Source organism: Haematobia irritans, chromosome 4 (assembly GCF_050003625.1).
Source record: "Haematobia irritans isolate KBUSLIRL chromosome 4, ASM5000362v1, whole genome shotgun sequence".
NCBI classification, from domain to species: Eukaryota; Metazoa; Arthropoda; class Insecta; order Diptera; family Muscidae; genus Haematobia; species Haematobia irritans.
Window position 1 is genome coordinate 245,584 of NC_134400.1, and position 18,582 is coordinate 264,165.

Below are 18,582 nucleotides of genomic sequence, written 5' to 3' on the forward strand. Positions count from 1 at the left end.
TATACCCCTACAACACCAACTTTGGGAAGAACATAGAGTGCCGAAATTGGACCAGCAATTCTCAATGATAGACGCATTGAGTCTTTCATAAATAGGGGTTAAGAGGGTCGTCTCCACGTATAGTCCAGCATTTGTAGTTCGTCAATAGCCATTTGGTTTACACAAATGTCCAGCGAGATACAGCTATCACTCGCGCATCCGGTAACCCGTGTGCCAGAGAAAAAATCCAACACCCGTAATGTAAGGGCTTTTGGATTTATCTACTGCAAATATATAAGGAAGCTAAGCAAACAATTTTTAATTTAGACATAATTCATTTTTTTCATTAGTTCAAGAAAATTTTGTAGCTTGAAGGAAAAAATTTTAAAAATTTCTTTAGCGTTATACGATTTGTGGAAAAATTTAAGAAATTCTGAACTATTTTGTGGGAAATACAAGTATATCAGGAAATTAGTTCTCTGCAGCAATACCTAATACTAAATTGTAAGCGTGAACGAGGTATGAGCAAACAATGTAGTTGCGAGAAATAAACAACAAATGTATTGCCTACGTGGAAGTACTCATGAAAATCTGACATATGGTAACCGAAACCATCCGGTTTGGTAGGTAATTATGCTTGGTATGCCACTTCTGCGAAGTGGCAGGCTGTTCTATGCAGCTGACACGAAGTAATACCAAATTTTACACGACCCAATGTCAACATATTTGTTATATTCCCCATGTTCTGGATTACGAATTCGATGTAAAATGTTCCTCAACCTCTATTTTCCGAACCACAAAGATATATATGTATTAAGAAATTTTTACACGCTGTTCTTATGGATAAGGAAATTAATTATCAGACATTTATTGGCAAATGTGGAATGGTTCAGAAGTTATTGACAGTCCAAAATGTTGCCACCGAAAGCAATTGCGTTTAAAAATAAAAGGTATCACGAATTCCTTTCATTATATCACGCAAGCGTAATAATTTGATCGATCTGGGAAATCACAAATGGTGAGCTCAAACACTACGGTGGTGGTCCAAAAAAATGCAACGAAATACAAGTCATAAAGTCAGTCAAACTGCTACTGCGCTTTCACGAACGTTGTGAGTTTCCATGAAGTATCGACTACCCCATTGAGATTGTGGTTATAAACACACCGTGGGATTTTAATACCTTCCTAATTGTACTTGAAAAGGCAAAAGCTCAAGTATATACTTACGGATAAGTGCTTATGTGGAAGAATATGTTTGCGCGGAAGGAAAAATATCCCATTTCTTAACACACCACAATTTCTAAATACGTATTCTCCCTATTTAGTACTTTTTTGTTTTTGGCAATCACATGCTCTTCGTTTCTTGAAAATTCGATTAAATGTTTTTATCGTCCCAATTTTATTCAAACAAAACAGCTCTTTAAAAATTTGACTTGCACTTGAATTTCATTCATAGGTAATGTGTGTGCTATGCAAAACATAAAATCATTTATGCGAACATTCTTGTATCTATATGTGGTAAAAGGGTCAACGAGTTTCCTCTCCATCGAAACGTAAGTAGCCCGTTTCAATTACAAAGCCTGCTTACCTCCTTGAGAGGAGTTTATCATAATGTTTAGCACAGCATCCTGTGTGAGTGACTTTCTACTAATACCACACACTTCGATTGACCGGCTGGAAGTTTACCCAAGCGATCGTTCCATAAATGCATGGATTTTAAGTCAATAAATGAGTAAAAGTATAAGAAGCGATGAATATAATTCAGTTATTCAAATAATCGACGTGATGATAATTGAAAGAATTGAATCTTGAGCGTATGTGATTTTTTTCATGAACGTAGGTTTGTTCGTTAGCGTGATTTTTCAGAAACTTCATATATAAACGGAAGTTAGTTTTTAATCACACATGAGAGCTGACTTGAATTGTGTTCACGACTCACGTGATTCACGCATGTAACGATTCACGCGCACATCTCTAGTAATTACTATTTACTTACTTTAACGAAAAAGAAAAGATTTACACAAATGAAGTACATGAATGTACTAAATTCGAAATTTGCACAATATATTTTTAATGTTTTTTAAATGGGTAAATTTTACTTAAATTCGGTTCATATTTTTGTAAAATGAGTACATTTTACATAAATTTTCTTTGTCTTGTACTTTTTTTTTTTAATTTTTGACTCCAATTCAAGGCCTACTAATCCATGTCGCCATTTTTAAAATTGAGTAATTAAAATTTGTATGTATAAAATAATATTATTTTCAGTTTTAAGTTTTATTTGTCACAATTGTCAGTTAAACATCCACCTAAGGGTGAGAGCATAGACCAATTAAGGTATAGACATCTCAAGTGAATTCACTTAAGATGTCTATACTAGAGAGTGTGCGTGATTAACCAACCAAATCTCGTGCGTGAGCGTGAATGTGCGTGAGTAACGAATTTCGCAAAAACACGCTCACGAAAATAATCCCGCTTACGCACATAAAATGCTTACGAGTTGAATTAATTTATAATTTTAGTGACATCCTAGGTGTTAAGAGTTTTATAACGCTCTCGATTTTAATCATACTCACGTTGTCAGTCAGGTTCTATAAAATTATTCGTGAGTCACGACATTTAAACGATTTTCGTGCGTGAGTACAAATTTTCTTTTCGTAAGCGTGAGTCCTACCAAAAAATATCGTGCTTGAGTGTGCGTGAATAAGATTTCTCCGTCGTGAGATTATTCACGTGCACACCTCTAGTCTATACACGGATGAAAAAGACTGTTTTTCATATGTTTGGCTATAAACATTATATGTTTGGAACACAAATTTTTAAACACAATATTTTTGAGTGCAAGCATATAATGTTCATAAACTAGCATAACATGTTTGGGACATATATGTTAATATGTTAGAACATATTATGTTTGGGACATAAAATGTTTGTAAATATAATATGCTTGGATGCAAACATATATTAATTTAGAAATAGCCTATAAACATATATGTGTTTAGTAGCTTGGAGCGCTATTTAACAGTGAGCGATATTGAATTAAGTTGGTGGTTGTTGCTTGTTATTACAAAATTATCATTTTATTTTTCCTTGGACAATTGATCAACTACTTCTTTGATCCTTACAAACTGTGTGGTCCGCTGTTCGAATCCCCGTCCGGCAAAAGGTAAAATTAAAATAAAAAAAAATCATAAAATTGAATAATTTCTTCTACAATGTTTGTATTACAGAAAAAGGTGCTAAGAACTAAAAAATCTCGTGGAAGTGAGAAAGATGTGGGGGAATATACAATTGGGCAGAAACAAAATTTTGAGCATTCAGGTCGAAAACCTATGTTGTTAGCACCTATATTACCTGTTTATTTTCATAATTCATTATGATTGTAAATATATAAATAAATAAATAAAATTTTGAGCACAATATTGTTTGGGAGCATATAATATTTTTGGGTGCAAAATGCTTCCAAACATATTATATGTTCACATAATAACATATTGTTTTTTAGAAGACAACATTATTGAATTTGGATGCAAAAATACAAAATGTTTGGAACTTAGACTACCCAAACATATATTGTTTAGACCAATATGCTTTCAAACATATTATATATTGGTAGAGATCAAACATATAAATGTTTGGGCAATACCCAAAAATGTATATGCTTGAAGCAAAATATGTTTGGGAGTATATGTTACAGAAGCGATTTTTTGTGAGGGTGTACCTTCCTTGGTCTATGGTGAGAGCTACAATGAATGCGCACATTGGTTAAAGAAAGAAATTCGAGTAGATGGGAAGAACAGAATATTTAATACACGCTCACAAAAAATCGCTTCTGTAACATATACTCCCAAACATATTTTGCTTCAAGCATATACATTTTTGGGTATTGCCCGAACATTTATATGTTTGATCTCTTCCAATATATAATATGTTTGAAAGCATATTGGTCTAAACAATATATGTTTGGGTAGTCTAAGTTCCAAACATTTTGTATTTTTGCATCCAAATTCAATAATGTTGTCTTCCAAAAAACAATATGTTATTATGTGGACATATAATATGTTTGGAAGCATTTTGCACCCAAAAATATTATATGCTTAAAAAAATTCTCCCAAACAATATTGTGCTCAAAATTTTATTTATTTATTTATATATTTACAATCATAATGAATTATGAAAATAAACAGGTAATATAGGTGCTAACAACATAGGTTTTCGACCTGAATGCTCAAAATTTTGTTTCTGCCCAATTGTATATTCCCTCACATCTTTCTCACTTCCACGAGATTTTTTAGTTCTTAGCACCTTTTTCTGTAATACAAACATTGTAGAAGAAATTATTCAATTGTATGATTTTTTTATTTTAATTTTACCTTTTGCCGGACGGGGATTCGAACAGCGGACCACACAGTTTGTAAGGATCAAAGAAGTAGCTGATCAATTGCCCAAGGAAAAATAAAATGTTAATTTTGTAATAACAAGCAACAACCACCAACTTAATTCAATATCGCTCCCTGTTAAATAGCGCTCCAAGCTACTAAACACATATATGTTTATAGGCTATTTCTAAATTAATATATGTTTGCATCCAAGCATATTATATTTACAAACATTTTATGTCCCAAACATAATATGTTCTAACATATTAACATATATGTCCCAAACATGTTATGCTAGTTTATGAACATTATATGCTTGCACTCAAAAATATTGTGTTTAACAATTTGTGTTCCAAACATATAATGTTTATAGCCAAACATATGAAAAACAGTCTTTTTCAACCGTGTACAAGGGTATATAATCATAGTTTGAAGAAATAAAACTCCACTACCGCCTATATCAGTAAAATATATTTGAATATACAGACACTGGTTATCAAAATTCTACCAGCATGCTCCAATATTTCCGAAATACGAAATTTTATAAAGTAAAGGTTCGAGTTTAGCCGCTAAAACCGTCATTTTTTCACTATTACTTTTCTTTGATAATCCATTTTAAAGAATACAAACTTTGGGAAAATTTGCTTTGGGCTATCCCTTATCAAGTTATAATAAAATCTGCAACAAATATGTATATTTTTAGGCCGTGTTTTACTGATTTAGTTTTCACTTTAGTGAACTATAGTGACAGCCCGACATTTCAGGCTCACTTCACGGTGGCTCCCTCCAATTAGTAAAATATTTGCGTTAAAATTTTCTAAATAAAACTTCATTTTCTTTCATGGTGGGTTCAAGTTTTTATGTAGTAGTTGCGTAACTAGTTATAGGGTTGAGGTAACATCTAATATAAGTACATTAACCAAAGTATAAGGACCAATGGATGGGTTAAAATAAGACAATCAATCGAGAGTCGATTACATCCAACATCCTTGAATTAGTATAACACCACATTTAAGGATCATTATTAAAAGGAAGACTGTGCCAAATTCAAAGAAGAATCTTATAGATACAAAATCGATTTTACCACAGGCACTAAAAAGACTGTTTTTCATATGTTTGGATGAAAAAAATTGTTTGGTCATAAACTAGCATAACATGTTTGGGAACATATCCCAAATATACATTAATTTAGAAATATGTGTTTAGAAAGAGAGACCTAGAGAGTATTTATGCTGCAAGTAAAAGAATGGAAGTAACCAATTTACGCCTTAAATATATATACATACACAAAAAAATCATAAATTTTTTTCTACCTGCGTATGCCTAAGGTGAAACATAATATGTTTGAACAATACAAACAATATTTTGTTTGGACCAATCCTGAAAATATATATGCTTGAAGCAGAATGTGTTTGGGGTTATGTTACAGAAGCGATTTTTTAGGGTGCAGCTGCGGTATCAAAATGGACTTGAACGTTTAATAAAAAATTAATATTGGTCAAACCAAACTATTAACACCGTCAGATTGAAAAGTTCACTATGAAGTACAAATTTAAATGTTCTCTATCTATTCTGTACCCTATGGTGTGGGCATCTACGGATGTCGCCTGTTTGTTTTTCGTATCGCCTGTAATGAAGTTTGTTCGTATCTTAATGAGTTTGTTTCTTAAAATTACGTTTTGTTTCAAATTACTAATTTTCCCAGAAGCGTTCCATGATTTCGTGTCGCTAGGAATGTCCTTACATTCGAAATTCTAACGTTTACTACATGCCCACTTCATCATCTCGCGCCCTCAACTCTTATTTTTTATAATTATTTGCCAAATGGCGGAATATACATATTGACATATGTTTATTAGCCATCAATAAAACGTTTGTAACATTGCGATTGGGAAGGGGCAAGGTATTTCCTAGAATCAAGATGATTTTTAATTTCAGCAACATTTGTCAATTGTCTGTTTCTTAAATCATGTCACAAACAATGTGGCTGAAAAATGACAAGTTCTAATTACTCTTCCAAATAAAACATAAAAAGTCATAAAACAATAAAATTAAAGGCACTTTTGTTTTGACGAACAATTTGTAATTAGTGGGTGACTGACAATAGGTCAACGCAGGTATAAAGATGCTGCAGTATGGCATAGAAAAACCAGTGGCAATAAAACATTATTTGTACATTTTTTTCTTTGTACAAATGAAGTACATTAAAGTTGGTAGAATAATCTGAATCGGACGGAAGGTGCTTGCGAAATGGCTTGCTAATGGTTGATCCATACTTTATTTTGTGGAAGATATGAATTCCAATGAGAGATTTTTCTGATAAGGTGGGTATTAAGTACGAGTTTAGCCGCTAAAATCGTATTTTTTTCACGATTACTTTTCTTTAATAATCCATTTTAAGGAATACAAAGTTTTTTAAAATTTACTTTGGGCTATTCCCCATCAATTTATAAAGAAATATGCAACAAATATGTATAATTGTATGCCTTTTTTAAATACTGATTTAGTTTTCACTTTAGTGAAAAAATGACGATTTTAGCGGCAAAACTCGAACTTAATGCCCACCTTAATGCCAACCATATTTGTTCGAAAACTCATTGAGAGGTTTACTGGATAAAATGCCACGTTTACACTATTACAGAGAAATGATTTCTTAGAATTCGGTATGCCTATATTTATTATTATAATTTTAATAAAAAGTAAGCGAACTGATGTTTGGCATATCAACAATTAAAAATTCTTGGAAATATAAGGTCTCCTTTCTTTTAGAATTGGATGCAACATTTGTAAGAGAACGTCGTTGGACTGGAGTTCTAACCAGAACACCTCATTAATCACACTCAAAAAAAGTGAACCCTATATTTCACTAAAGCCAAATTAACTTTCACTCATGTTCGGATATCCACTTCAATTCCACTATTCACGTCAAATCCACGAACGTGAAAATTTGGTATCCTCAATTCCATATTCTTTTTTGAACTTTTATGTAACCAGCTGGTTACACAAATCACCCAAAACATCACTAAGGCGGAAATCAAAATAAGTGGATTCAATAGACTTATTTCAATTTATTATTTTTTAATTAAAAATGACACATTTAAAAAAAAACTCATGTATTAAATAGAAAACATTTCAATTTTTTTACGCGAGTACTTTTTTTAACTGGAAACACATAATTCATCTTTCACCAAGACAAGTGAATTGATTTCTCGAAAATTCCGGTGAAAGTGGATTGTAGGACACCAAAATCGTGGAATTGATTCACATTCACCTGGAAGTGGATTTGCGAACATGGGTATTTATTTTAGTTAATGGAATTATTATTTTTGGAGAAAGTTTCCTTTACTACAATAATTCTTTGCGTATGTTAGTTAAATGAACTAAAAAACGGGGAAAAATATACACAACAGAAGCATACAGATTTACTATATTCATACTTCCTACAAAATAGTTAATTATTTCTTTTAAGAATGTCTTTAGTGCCATGCGTACAGTTCAAGCACCCTCAACCGTCGAACTGAACGGACGTGTTTTTAATAGCGGATTATTTCATCGTAATAAGTACTTAATACGAATTTCACGTGTGGTAGAAAATTAAACTACCATGCAGCGAAATTCAAAGTCATCCACTGGGGGAAATTGAGAACGCGATGTCTGGTGTCTACTCAGAGGTGCGAAAAAAGTTTCCCGGACCAAGTCCTCGACGGCGAGATGCTGGATGGTATCAAGGACGATATAAGTTAATAGCATTTGCGGACCCGAGGTCTATGGATTGCTTTAAAGCTGCTTTGATGCAGTGGACGGGTATCGACTGCAGTTATAAATTTGGGCAGTGACCAAGAGTCAGACTCAATTAGTCGACCTGTAGACGGGTCGACAGGTGGCGACACTTTGGCAAGTAGATCCTTTTCTAAGGTAACGACATGAAAAGGAGGTAATCACTCACGAAAGAGATTCAAAGAACGCAGAAATGCTTTGTTTATTTTAAAGAAATTAGGATCTGTCGACCCAAGCCCTTTGTAGGCTAAGCAAAGCGATTCCCTCAAATGGGCTCAAAGAATTCTTGAAACTGGCAAAAGGGAACGATCACCGGATGAACTGCCATCCTCTAAACGGGATCAAAGATCATTTGCCCCAGTGGCAAAAGACAGCCTTGTGATGGCTATCATTAATAAAGCATCATTGGACGGTATGGTTCCAAAGCAAAAATGGGGAAATTGAGAACGCGATGTCTAGTGTCTACTCAGAGGTGCGAAAAAAGTTTCCCGGACCAAGTCCTCGACGGCAAGATGCTGGATGGTATCAAGGACGATATAAGTTAATAGCATTTGCGGACAAGAGGTCTATGGATTGCTTTAAAGCTGCTTTGATGCTAATTGGTGAAGTTTGGGAAGGAGCCGATAAAAGACATACCGGCTAAACCTAGAGCACATGCATGGATACCTGCAAACCCTCCTGATCCTGAGTCAATACTAAACAGACTAAAGGAATGTAACCCAGATCTTCCAACCGCCGATTGGAAGATTTGGATGTCGTTTGGATGAGGTGGATGGACCAAGACGACATGCGGTGTTTATATTGAACATTAAGTCGCTGCCAAATCTAGTCCAGACCCAAAGACGTGTAAGTTATGGCTTTCATGATATCCATATGAAGGTAAACAAAAGCGATCAGCTAAAGGATTCCGAAACGGACAAGCATCCGATAGAGTCGGAAGAAGAAAAATCTTGCGAAGTCGAAGGAGACATAAAAACTGCAGACATTAACGAACATCGTATGCGGGAAGTCGCTACAGGCTCAAATCTCACCAAAGCTGTTGCGAGAGTCACCGAGATCTGTGGAAAGGAAGCCCTTGATGACTCAATTGAAGCGGCTAATATGATGGTGGAGAGGGTGATAGACATCCTCTGGAGAGGATGATAGACATTTATTTTAGAACTAGCGTCGATTCAAATTTGCTCTCGAAACGACAGCAAGCATACTCGAAGGGTAGGTCTACTGAGACCGCTTTGCATGAACTAGTCAGCTTTATTGAAAGCTCAATAACGTCCATCCGAGCTCTATATTAAATGGACTGGCAACTCTGAATGTTGATCCAGGTATACTTAGGCTGCTAGACGAACTGCTAATGAGCAGACGTATTTCATGTGCTGCAAAGATCGCAAAACTCCCACGGTTAATCCCATATCCTTAGGGGGTATTGAAATTCCCTTTGGTAAGTGTGCAAAATAACTTGGCGTTATTCTGGACAGGAAGCTGAACTTTAGGCTTAATATTGAAGAAAGAGAGAGAGAAAAGCCACGGTAGCTTTGTACTCGTACAAACAGGCAATACGAAAATTGTGCAGTGGCTATATGGTGTTGCAGTCTGGTGGCCGGCACTTCAGCAACCGACAGGTTTAGATAAAGTTCAGCGTAAGGCGTGCTTGTGTATCTCAGGCGCATTCGGTAAGACAGGAACAGATTCCCTTAATGTCATGCTGCTTCTATTGCCTTTAGATATTTTGGCCAAACAGTCAGCTGCAACAACGGCTGTGCGGTTGCGCGAGCTATCGCTGTGGTCGGAAAAAATGTGCGGTCACAGTTCGGTCCTCAAAATAATGCCAGATAGTGGATTACACTTTGGCGAAACCACTTTTCGACAAAAAGTTTGAAACTCTTATTCCCAACAGTGAGGCGTGGTGTACACAGACCCCGGGGAACAAAATATATATAGATTTCTACACTGATGCCACCAAATTGGACGGACAAGTGGGCTTCGGAGTATATTCTAAAGATCTGGAATTTCGAATAGCGAAAAGATTACATAATCACTATAGGATTTTTCAGAGAGGCGGCGAATTGCCTGAGAAGTAATGTTCCAAAAAATTTTGGCATTAATATATACTCAGACAGTCAAACAATAAAATCCTTGGACTCTGTGTTCCTTAACTCGAAAACGGCCATCGATTGCCGCAAATCTCTCAACGAGATGGTGAGTGTCCTGCATTTTGTGTAAAGCGTAAGCGAGTTTTAGGGGCATATAGCTTTAGATTACTGGCGGACCTGGAAAACGTTATCTTAAGCAGTCTGTTAATGTTTTTGGAACAATCTGCTTGGTTCAACAAAAGAAAATAATAGAGAAGGTTCAGTGGTTAAAACTAGAAGTGCCCATATGTAATAGGTACTTTTAGTTGAATGTGGTATCACAATGGACTGAATAGTCTAAGTGAGCTTGAAACTTAATCGGGCCGCCACTTTAACCTAACCTAACCTAACGTATTTGTACCATCTTGAATTGTACGTATGGCACTAAAGTCACTCTTGCAATTTTGAACTCCAATCTCTCCTTCAAACTACAAAAAGTCGTTATATCAGAGAAATGCGTCTTCTATGCTAACTCGCATTCGTATTTTAAGGACAAGAAATCTTTGGCTTCACGACGATATTTTTTCAGTGTAATTTCTCCAAAAAGATGAAATCACCAATTTCTTATATCCGAATTAAACGTGTTCCGAAACAGCACAATCGGCGGGTTACAAATTCAAGTGCTTTAAACATACTAGTCAAACGAAAGCATTCGTTTGGAATATGAGAAACTGACTGTAGAAGTCAAAAACAATGGAAGATGAAGATGGGAAAATGGCAGCAGAGGGTATCAAACCATTGACGGCGTTCGATGCAAACGTGTCGTTTATGATTTTTTGTTCCACAAATTAAACTAAGAATAAAAAGAAATTTATATCAGGGAATGACGTAGAACAATCGGTCAAAAGTTTCTCATTATTATTTACACAAAATTTAACATCATTTGTGAGTTTTTAACAAAAAATATTGCAAATTAAAAATGAACGAACGTGTATGTATCGAACACTGTAAATGCAACTTTTGGTATGACGTTGCCCATTCTCCCGTCTTCATCATCTATTGTTTTTGGTAGAAGTATTAAATCAAATATTTGTTACTATTTGATCAGCTTATTTATTAATAATGTATAATTTCGCTTATTTTCTGCTGTTGTATTAAAATAGTTTTGGGCAATTTTGTTCACAGTTTTAATAAACAAGCACTGTGTTTTCTTTTCTATACCCTCCACCATTGGATGAGGGGTATACTAAGCAACAAGTTGGAAATCAAAAAAAGCACCAAATTGGCATCACTACTTTACCTCAACTGAAATAAATTACGGCAAATAAAGAATAACAAAAGAGAGAGTTTTTGTTTTTGCGGCAATTTTTGTTTGGGTTTGTGTGTTCGTTTCTAGCGAAAAACAAACTTTTGCATTGTACGTAACGGGACCAAATAAGAAGGCGAAACACACACTAGTAAAATAGACTAGTATAATAAAAAACAAACAAATTTACTTGCCTCAGTTGATTCCAAGCAAATATGAATTCTATTGATATTTAATGGCAAACGAAGAACATAAAATAAAAACAAACACAATCTTATTTAACACAACATTATTTAACTGATATTGCAAAATTTTGCAAACAAATAAACCACACAACTAACGATACCGAAGACAATCACTTTACACGAAACCGAATAATGAACGAACTGATCAACGCAAGCTTAAAAAGTGAACTGATACAAATCTCTTTCTCATTTCTATGGATAGAAACGGAAAGACACTCAGTTTCAGTTTGCTTTTTTAATTTCCGAACAGGGTTGCCAATGAAATTTCAAAAATTCGTCACTTTTTCAGAAAAAATTGCCAATGTGAATAATATTAAAATAAAACACATTTTGTTACATCCATTGATGACTGGTGCCGCTCGACCGGAAGCAAAATATCTTTCTCGAAGACAAAATGCTTACACATATGCAGAAAACATATGTGTCTCCATACAAACTTCGTCATTCAAAATACAGAAATTGAGACAGTTAACTCACTAAAAGTCCTTGGTGTTATATTCAACAAAAACTTTTCCTGGTCATCCCACATAGATCATCTTAAACTATCTTTACAGGCTAGAATAAACATGATAAAATGTCTGGCATCCAGCAGAAGCAATGCTCTTCAAAACGCTCTTCTAAATGCTGTGCAAAGTTTAATTGTATCCAAGTTAGATTACGGTTTAACGATTTATGACAAATCTCCTAAATCGTTACTACTTAAATTTAACCCAATGTATCACTCAGCAGTTAGAATTGCTTTCGGAGCTTTAAGATCAGTTCCAATACAAAACTTGCTTGCTGAATCTGGTATGTGCACTTTGAAAGAGCGATTCAACAAACTTTTAGTTAATTTAATCACCCAAATCAAGTTTCCCTCAGAAGCACATCTTATTAAACGTATGTCATCTATACAAACTTTATCTACCCTAAGACGACCATCCTCTCTATTTCTAGCCATGAAGCTAGCTACAAAATTGGGCATAGACCACAAACCAGAGCTTATTTCCCCACTGAACCACCATGGAATTTAAACAAAAAGGTTTTCGTTGAAAACGTTATCGACTTGGGGAAAAAACACATACCTCTTGAGGAATTTTGCTCCTCATTCAAAGAAATTTCTTCTTCCTTTACAAATCAAAAATGGAACTTATTGTTCACAGATGGCTCTAAAACACAAACTGCAACTGCTTGTGCCGTGATTAACCATAAACTTCAAACAGATTTCATGGCTATCCTGGATGCAAATACGTCAATATTCAACGCCGAATCAGCCGCTATATATTGGACACTCAACAAATACAAAAACTTACGTGGAAAATTTATATTATGTTCAGATTCGCAATCAGCGATCAAACATTAACAATCGCAGTGCCATAGTGTCAAAAATAATGGTCATATTAATTAAATACCATACAAAATTTAAAATAATGTGGATCCCGGGAAATGCGGGTATCTTAGGAAATACATTAGTGGACGAAGCAGCAAAATTTGCCTCAAATGCACCTATCTTGCGATATATTATATCCAACCGGAATGACTTGAAACGACTTTCCTATGAATACCTAAAGCAACAAGAAAACTTAGAATGGTATGACTACGAACAAAGATTATAAACTTGAGGAAGATAGGAAATTGGCTTGCGTCATACCAAATGTAGCATTTACCATGTTAGTTCAATACATGTTTGTAATCTTTTAGTTGTTTTTCGTTTTTATTTTTTAAATAAAAAATTTAATTTTCTTACGGCCATTTTTATGTAGCTCCGTTAGGCTGTAACTGCCAGTTAACAGAAAGTAAATTGCAAATATCTTCTCTCAGGTTAACTTTAACTGAAATTTTTCGTCAGTTAAGTTCCTAACTGGCCTATGGAATATAAAGGCAGGAAATTGGCTTGCGTCATACCAAATGTTGCATTTACCATGTTAGTTCAATACAAGTTTGTAATCTTTTAGTAGTTTTTCGTTTTTATTTTTTAAATGAAAAATTTAATTTTCTTACGACCATTTTCATATAGCTCCGTTAGGCTGTAACTGCCAGTTAACAGAAAGTAAATTGCAAATATATTCTCTCAGGTTAACTTTAACTGAAATTTTTCGTCAGTTAAGTTCCTAACTGGCCTATGGAATATAAAGGCAGGAAATTGGCTTGCGTCATACCAAATGTTGCATTTACCATGTTAGTTCAATACAAGTTTGTAATCTTTTAGTTGTTTTTCGTTTTTATTTTTTAAATGAAAAATTTAATTTTCTTACGACCATTTTCATATAGCTCCGTTAGGCTGTAACTGCCAGTTAACAGAAAGTAAATTGCAAATATCTTCTCTCAGGTTAACTTTAACTGAAATTTTTTCGTCAGTTAAGTTCCTAACTGGCCTATGGAATATAAAGGCAGGAAATTGGCTTGCGTCATACCAAATGTTGCATTTACCAGATTAGTTTAATACATGTTTGTAATCTTTTAGTTGTTTTTAGTTTTTATTTTTTAAATGAAAAATGTAATTTTCTTAATGAAACAATGTTAAATTTTAGGCAACAATAAAAAAATTACATTGTCCTCCTTATGGAAATTTTTTTCGTGCACTTAATTTCTTTTTATTTGCATTTTAAAGTCGATATGTCAATACTTGTCGTATACGCGCTTGGTTCGAGCATGTCACTTAATTACATATCAATATGTTAACATAAAGTTAGGTCGAAAAGCTTAATTGTTAGTATCTTTATTTTTTTGTATTTATCTTCAAAATTCATTATGATTTTAAATAAACTAATAATAATAATAATAATAATATTGGCAAATGTTCGATGGGAGAATTGCAAGGGTTGTAACGACACCAAGCAAATATGGCCCCATTTAAACTTGAACCGCACACTAGATATGCTAGTGTTCTCAAGACGTCAGATATCACTCCTGATATCTGCTATAACGCGTCGCTGCCTGATAGGCGAATTTGCAAAAACTATTGGTGCGAAGTATAATGACTACTGTATGAGCTGTCATGATGCGAAAGAAAAAGAATCAATTAAACACCTCTTGTGTGAGTGTCCTGCATTTTGTGTAAGGCGTAAGCGAATTTTAGGGGTATATAGCTTTAGATTACTGGCGGACCTGGAAAACGTTATCTTAAGCAGTCTGTTAATGTTTTTGGAACAATCTGCTTGGTTCAACAAAAGAAAATAATAGAGAAGGTTCAGTGGTTAAAACTAGAAGTGCCCATATGTAATAGGTACTTTTAGTTGAATGTGGTATCACAATGGACTGAATAGTCTAAGTGAGCTTGAAACTTAATCGGGCTGCCACTTTAACCTAACCTAACCTAACCTAACGTATTTGTACCATCTTGAACTGTACGTATGGCACTAAAGTCACTCTTGCAATTTTGAACTCCAATCTCTCCTTCAAACTACAAAAAGTCGTTATATCAGTAATTTCTCCAAAAAGATGAAATCACCAATTTCTTATATCCGAATTAAACGTGTTCCGAAACAGCACAATCGGCGGGTTACAAATTCAAGTGCTTTGAACATCCTAGTCAAACGAAAGCATTCGTTTGGAATATGAGAAACTGATTGTAGAAGTATTAAATCAAATAGTTGTTACTATTTGATCAGCTTATTTATTAATAATGTATAATTTCACTTATTTTCTGCTGTTGTATTAAAATAGTTTTGGGCAATTTTGTTCACGGTTTTAATAAACAAGCACTGTGTTTTCTTTTCTATACCCTCCACCCAAACACAATAGAAAAGGAAGATTGGAAAATGGGCGACGTCATACCAAAAATTGCATTTACGGTGTTCGATACATACACGTTCGTTCATTTTTAATTTGCAATATTTTTTGTTAAAAACTCACAAATGATGTTAAATTTTGTGTAAATAATAATGAGAAACTTTTGACCGATTGTTCTACGTCATTCCCTGATATAAATTTCTTTTTATTCTTAGTTTAATTTGAGGAACAAAAAATCATAAACGACACGTTTGCATCGAACGCCGTCAATGGTTTGATACCCTCTGCTGCCATTTTCCCATCTTCATCTTCCATTGTTTTTGGTTTTTGCCTCCACCATTGGATGAGGGGTATACTAAGCAACAAGTTGGAAATCAAAAAGCACTAAATTTGGTGCTAAAAGCACCAAATTGGCATCACTACTTTACCTCAACTGAAATAAATTACGGCAAATAAAGAATAACAAAAGAGAGAGTTTTTGTTTTTGCGGCAATTTTTGTTTGGGTTTGTGTGTTCGTTTCTAGCGAAAAACAAACTTTTGCATTGTACGTAACGGGACCAAATAAGAAGGCGAAACACACACTAGTAAAATAGACTAGTATAATAAAAAACAAACAAACTTACTTGCCTCAGTTGATTCCAAGCAAATATGAATTCTATTGATATTTAATGGTAAACGAAGAACATAAAATAAAAACAAACTCAATCTTATTTAACACAACATTATTTAACTGATATTGCAAAATTTTGCAAATAAATGAACCACACAACTAACGATACCGAAGACAATCACTTTACACGAAACCGAATAATGAACGAACTGATCAACGCAAGCTTAAAAAGTGAACTGATACAAATCTCTTTCTCATTTCTATAGATAGAAACGGAAAGACACTCAGTTTCAGTTTGCTTTTTAATTTCCGAACAGGGTTGCCAATGAAATTTCAAAAACTCGTCACTTTTTCAGAAAAAATTGCCAATGTGAATAATATTAAAATAAAACACATTTTGTTACATCCATTGATGACTGGTGCCGCTCGACCGGAAGCAAAATATCTTTCTCGAAGACAAAATGCTTACACATATGCAGAAAACATATGTGTCTCCATACAAACTTCGTCATTCAAAATACAGAGATCGAGACAGTTAACTCACTAGAAGTCCTTGGTGTTATATTCAACAAAAACTTTTCCGGGTCATCCCACATAGATCATCTTAAACTATCTTTACAGGCTAGAATAAACATGATAAAATGTCTGGCATCCAGCAGAAGCAATGCTCTTCAAAACGCTCTTCTAAATGCTTGTAAAGTTTAATTGTATCCAAGTTAGATTACGGTTTAACGATTTATGGCAAAGCTCCTAAATCGTTACTAAATAAAATTAATCCAATGTATCACTCAGCAGTTAGAATTGCTTTCGGAGCTTTAAGATCAGTTCCAATAAAAAACTTGCTTGCTGAATCTGGTATGTGCAAAGAGCGATTCAACAAACTTTTAGTTAATTTAATCACCCAAATCAAGTTTCCCTCAGAAGCACATCTTATTTTAACGTATATCATCTATACAAACTTTATCTACCCTAAGACGACCATCCTCTCTATTTCTAGCCATGAAGCTAGCTACAAAATTGGGCATAGACCCCAAACCACATAGAGCTTATTTCCCCACTGAACCACCATGGAATTTAAACAAAAAGGTTTTCGTTGAAAACGTTATCGACTTGGGGAAAAAACACATACCTCTTGAGGAATTTTGCTCCTTATTCAAAGAAATTTCTTCTTTCTTTACAAATCAAAAATGGAACTTATTGTTCACAGATGGCTCTAAAACACAAACTGCAACTGCTTGTGCCGTGATTAACCATAAACTTCAAACAGAAGGCTATCCTGGATGCAAATACGTCAATATTCACCGCCGAATCAGCCGCTATATATTGGACATTCAACAAATACAAAAACTTACGTGGAAAATGTATATTATGTTCAGATTCGCAATCAGCGATCAAGGCAATTCAAAACATTAACAATCGCATTGCCATAGTGTCAACAATAAGGGACATATTAATTATATACCATACAAAATTTTAAATAATGTGGATCCCGGGAAATGCGGGTATCTTAGGAAATGCATTAGTGGACGAAGCAGCAAAATTTGCTCAAATGCACCTATCTTGCGAGATTGATACAATTAATTTTTTAATCAAACTCCGAAGACTAAATCATTTAAAAAAAGTGATGGAATCTTTTTTATTTTTTAACTAAAATTTTTTTTCAAAATTCAATTTTTTAATTAAACTAAAAACACTAAGTGAGGTGAGAAAGTAATTGGAAATTGTTACGTGTTTAATGAAAAATTGATTGAGCTCTGCAAACAACTTCAATTAAATTTTTAATTGAATCAAATTAAAAATTAATCGAATCAATTAAAAAATTCATTGGATCAATTAATTTCGTGATTGAATCAGATTTTTTTCTTGTACAATATGGGTACAATATCATTGAAATTGTGGGTATTCTGGCCATATTTCTCCCCATCGAAAGATCATTTTCACACCCAGAGAAGGAATATGATCACCTCAACCATGTTTCAAGAGCAAAATGTTATTTTTGAATGGTGGCCATGTAACATGTTTGTCGCAACCATGTTATTTTCTCGGAGATTATGTGTCTGATATCGGCAAGCATGTTATTTTTGGCGAGAAAAGAACATTTTTGCCATAAACATGTTACATGGTCACCATACAAAAATAACATTTTCAGTTTTTCTAAATCTGAGAAAGGTAAAACGTATGCTACCTTTGGCAAGATTTTACTCGGAAAAAATCTCTAGCTAAAACTTGTCTCAGACTATTGCCAAACGTAGTCTCTCTCCGGCTCATTTTTTCTTATTGGCGAAAATTATTTGGTACGTGAAAGGAGCTAATTCGTCATCTTGGCAACCCTAGCTGAGAGTCTTTCCGTTTCCATATATATAATGGAGAAAGATCTATATCAATTTCCTCTCTTTCCACATGAGTTTTCCTTTTCAACGGCGTAACTAACAGTTCACGTTTTAAGCTTGCGTTTTTCAGTCGGTTTCGTGTAATGTTATATTCTTCGGTATTTATTTGTCATCC

General features: G+C 34.2%; 1 protein-coding gene and 1 long non-coding RNA gene across 3 annotated transcripts in view; one reads left to right on the forward strand and one right to left on the reverse strand.

The window, feature by feature from the left end:
- Sox21b (SRY-box transcription factor sox21b) overlaps positions 1 to 11,898 on the reverse strand; it is a 152,467-nt gene extending 140,569 nt beyond the window's left edge. For both annotated transcript variants that reach the window (XM_075305459.1, XM_075305457.1), the window contains exon 1: positions 11,701 to 11,898. The gene's annotated coding sequence lies outside the window, so the exon portion shown is untranslated. The remainder of the gene's footprint in view (positions 1 to 11,700) is intronic.
- LOC142234651 (uncharacterized) lies at positions 3,080 to 3,399 on the forward strand. Its single transcript, XR_012721671.1, has 2 exons — positions 3,080 to 3,145; positions 3,210 to 3,399. It is a non-coding gene; the product is annotated as an uncharacterized LOC142234651 (long non-coding RNA).
- Positions 11,899 to 18,582: the final 6,684 nt, after the last annotated feature.